The sequence below is a fragment of the Cryptomeria japonica genome, chromosome 7 (assembly GCF_030272615.1).
Source record: "Cryptomeria japonica chromosome 7, Sugi_1.0, whole genome shotgun sequence".
NCBI classification, from domain to species: domain Eukaryota; kingdom Viridiplantae; phylum Streptophyta; class Pinopsida; order Cupressales; family Cupressaceae; genus Cryptomeria; species Cryptomeria japonica.
In genome coordinates, this window is record NC_081411.1 from 373063174 (window position 1) to 373068605 (window position 5432).

Here is a 5432-nt window from a genome sequence, read left to right on the forward strand (position 1 = left end):
TCTTATTAAAAGAACATAGTCCTGTATCATTGAGTCCAAATATACAAGAACACATGGAACAACGCAATCTATTTTTCTACATCCCATCCTAATTCTTGTATTAATTCTTAATAATACAGGTTACATAAGGACAAATTCTCATTCTACATTAAAAGTCATCGTAAAGTAGTAATATCTCTAATACATAGAAATCGACACCATAGGATACACACATAATTGCAGAGTCACATATTCCATATAAATCCACAACTACTCATTTAATTCCATATTACAAGCTAACTAATATTCAAGATTAACATCTTTCAAATCAAAGCATACATGATTGTTAACATATTCACCACCAACCACAAGATATACAAAAGACATTGCATTCATATCTCTCAATCATTTAATTCATCTCTAATCAAAATAAAATGTACAATAGAATATTTGATTACAACAATCTCACTCAATACATCTAATTCTGAATTCAATCTACTACAAGTCCTATTATACATGTTCTCAATATATGAAATACAGTCTTCTCTACTATTGCATCCTTAATTTCACATGATATCAATTCATGTTGCATAGAATATGCTCCAAGAAATCCATTCATATGATGAGATAATATAGATCCAAATCCATGCACGCTATCATCTAAGAAGAATATCCCAATGGTAGAAGGCATCTAACCAACCGACCATGTGGAACCAAATAGGAACCACACCCCATGCTAGGTGATGAAATAAGGTTACAACTCACACTCAAGACCTAAGCTAACACCTAAAAACCAAGGGATACAACATGACATCACAAGACTCCAACATATATATGCAACATCCAATCACAACACAAGGCTGAATCAAAGCAACCAAACCTCCAATGGCATAATCAACAAATAAGGGCATATAGATAATGGACACATGTGGGGTAGAGTGTCATCACTTTCTAACCTCATGTGGCATCTATCTCCACCTTGGAGTCACACAAGGGAGATTGGGAAACCACTCCAACTGTCTTCCCAATCTAAGATCCCAAAACCATCTCCCTAGGTCTGTCCAATTGGGGCATACAACAACATATTCTTTATCTTGATTAGGTGAATTCCTAGATACCCAAACCCACTAATCAAATATTATTATTGTTATCACTTAAAATTACAACATAAACTCTTCATGTGGTTCCATAGGTCTAGACCCCTTTCCTAGAGATTTAATGCTCATGACCTAGGTCCAACACATGCAAGAACCCACTCTCCCAACCATGGACCATAACCATAGGGTAGAACATATAAGACACATCATAATAACAACATGAATCTCAACATAGAATTCATAACAAGGATCATAAATCCGATAGCACAAAAGATAACCATCATCAATACACAAAGGCTAAACATCAAGTAATCAAGTCATAAGCTCATAATGCCATAATGCAATAATAAAGAGAGCCTCAATAATTTCAAATACACATAATCAAGGGCACTACATTAATCCAATAACATAAAAAACTCATCTACAACAAGGCACATCATATCCTCTCACTAGAGCTGCAAATAAACCTCCTCAACAACGAGGACACACTCAACTTGCTGGAGCAACATCTCAACGCCTCAACAACCAAACACAAAATAACTTGTTGGAGCCAAAAAGGATTCATACGCATAAAAAATAAATAGAATAGTGCCCCAAAACCATCAAATATGACAAATCAAACCTCTGGAGTGTAAATCAAGCCAAGAAACCAAACTGAGAACTTCAAAATTGACCCATCAATTATTTGACATTGTTTTGGTGCTTTTGTTACTACTCTGGTGATTTTGTCTCCCAGAGTGGTGCTATTGTAGCCTTTTTTATCACTTTTGTACTTGGGTTGCAACATTTAGAAAATGAGAACAAAAAACAATCAAACATGCCCATATTCAAGCAGGGGCACAATCAGGGTCTAAAACTGACCCAAAATACCTAAAAGACCGTCACAAGGGTAGGATAGGGTTTAGATGGGGTCAATAGAATCATATGACTAAGAATATGACTTGAATCGGTGAATTTTTGCTCAAGAAAGTGTCACAGAGACAACCATATCAAACCAAAACTTAATAAGGAATCACCTATCATTAAGAGGACCTGCAATAGGATTCACAAGGATAATAGAATCCTCCACAACACAAAACCACCACATAGAACAATTACAAGGAGAACACAACCATAAAATCACAAGTCAAACACTCATTTCCCATCACTGCATAAAATCAAAATTCCAGATTGAATACAATCCCATCTAATATTTATTTCCTTTGATCAAATGAATAATAAATAATTGCAATCAATCCAAAATTATCCCAAAACAATCTTTTGACAAACACTTGCAAACAATCTTTCCTGGAAATCCAAAGATGAGAATAAAGCAATCAAATCCAACCTGGAAACAAAGCAATGACAATGGAAAATCGATGAAGAAACCTCCCAAATCCAACAAGGTCCAACTGCAATCCTAAAATCAAAACCAAAACCAAATCCTGAAGAAATCTACAATTTTCTCTCGAAAGCCAACCTCCCATGAATGCACAGGAAACCAAAACTATTACCAAAAATTAAACCCCAAAACTTTAATAAAAATCAACCAATCAGAATAATCCCCAAAGCAATAAATTATACCAATCCTCTCATAGTTCAAGGGAGATAATATATATATATATATATATATATATATATATATATATATAGTTACCTACCTCCCTCTATCCAACCAATTAGATAAAAGGGTAGGTAAGATTATAATAATTCATATTAACCAAAGAGGGATAAAATATAATAAATTAAATAGTAGTTTTACTCATCCCAAGATAAAATATTATTCACGAAAACAATATTGTTTATTCTCCCAATAAATAATAAACCACAACACAAATTAAATAAATAACCATGGATAATAATATTTATCCATTAATAAAATACCAATGCCTTAATGAAATAATATTAACAATTAATTAAATAAATAATCATAAATAAATGATAATCATGGAAAATCCAAAAAGGCAACATTAAAATAAATAAAATAAAATAAATATAAATATAAAATCCAATAATCAACATTTAATAAGACACAATTAAAATACTAGTAAATAAACAATAAATAACAATAATGTTTATAATAAACAAGAAATCAAATGTTAAATAAATTAAATCCATTATACATTAATGAAATAAAAAATAAATATCAAATGATTAACAATCACACAACTCTAAATATGACTACACAGACTCACATCTTCTTACACCAACAAATGAGAAATAATCACAACTCAAGACTCTAACATCAACTTGCATCATGGCGCAACTGACAAGGTACACAACTTAGACCTAGAGTGTGTGAGGGAAACTATGCCATCTCCGACAACTTGCCATTGGGATAGAGACACACTCAGACCTGTGAAGCTAGGTGGAGTCATTGTCTAGTACCCATAGGCCTGCATCAAACGCTAAACACACCATATACAATACTGCTTGCAATGAGTGATATGACATTGTCTCTACTCATGAAGACAATCACACAATATAACATCAAAACATCACATGCATTCATGATCATGAAATAGGGTTAGTATCATCATAGCATCATAAGTCATATAAATCTCCAAACAAGATGAGTCATATGATATAAATCCACATCGAGTAACTAGAATCATCAATACCTTCTAAGATAGCAGTAAAGTCATAAATAACCATCTAAGCATCAACCATATGTCCAAATAACTTTATCAATGTGTAAGTCAAAATACAATTCTAGGAGAGGCACTACATAACCCAAAATGATCTTTTAGACACATGTAGAAAGAAAAGAAGATGTGTGAAGATTTACACCATGTTGGCACACCTTCCAATTATCTCCAAAAAGGTTTTGTAGTTACCACATGCGACCACTTGGACCAACAACACATAAATCAGCTTCGTACCAATCTATTGTACCCAAACTTTTAATCCAAATGAAAAAATAAGATATGTGGACCACCACAAAAGAAACATAGCATTCTAGGAACAAAATTCAATGATCCACAAAACCTTTAAAGTACTAGCAAGTTGAGGAATGCAACACATTCCTCTACCATGTCCTATAACTGTGTTATCCCTGAACATAAACATAGATAACTCTCGTAGGAAAACTTTGTCCATTTGAAAATTGAAACATAAGGAGATCAATATTTCATAGCCATTCCACTCCAATCCACACATCCAATTAATACATGTATAGTGCAACCACAAGCCATCATACAAAGAAACCGTTTACCAAAGCAGTCACCCAAAATAGTTATATAATTTTTGGACCAAGCAAAAAGCAATCAATCCTCTAGAAACAAAACATAGAATCAATATTTGCCTCTAGAACATATTTAGATAGTTTCCACACATTTACACAACATCTTTACATATTCACACCATTGTGTCATCTCACTATTGATCTACAAGCCAAAATATCTTCACACAGACCTGACACACACCTTCCTCATTCCAGACAAAGACAACATAGCATCTTGTTCCATTGTCATAGGTATTTACCAACATCCTACATAAAATCTACGAGATATCCATACACCTCTACATCATATCACTTTCGAACCAACATCCTAACCATCAACAAGTTTAACAACAATACGAAAACTCAACTAGATCACTGCCGGACCATACACTTCTGCATCATGTCACTTTTGAACTAACATCCAGACCACCAAAAAGGTTGACATCAATGACAACATAAACCTATATGTGCAATAGATAATCAATAAAATGAATCCCATGTTGAACAATATTGACTTGTTTGAGATATATCCATTGCATTACAACTAAACCTGCACACTAAACACCATGAATAAGTGAGGTAAGATGTGTGCACATAATATTTTCACTTAAGGTAAAATATAATTTAAGATAATTTATACATGTACACACATGTGTACATATATATAAATTTAAATGTTCACATGTGGGAAACAACATTCCATCACTTGTTTTAGGTTTTGCTAGCTTCTTCATCTCTTTTGTGCAATGTAATAAATAATAACTAACACCTATGTTTTTAGGCTCTACTATGACTGCAAAAACATCTCCTACACCAAATTTGCATGGAAATTTGTAAAAAAGTTAGAATTATCTAGACTAAATCATTAAATTTAACTCATCCAAACTTACTAAACTTTAAGTAACTACATTGCATTAAATTTACATTATATTTATCAAGTCTACATACATATGAACCGTTTCTAACCAATCCTAAAATATGGTCATAATTGATTGAAATCAAAGGAATGTCTTCAAAGCTTTCATCCTCATCTTTTTTGTATGTGTTAGAAATGACTAGTGGCACCAAATTCCATTCGCTAACATATCCACATTGTTGGTTGTTTTATGCATCCAATTTTTCCAAAATATACTCATCATAGACACAAGAGTAAT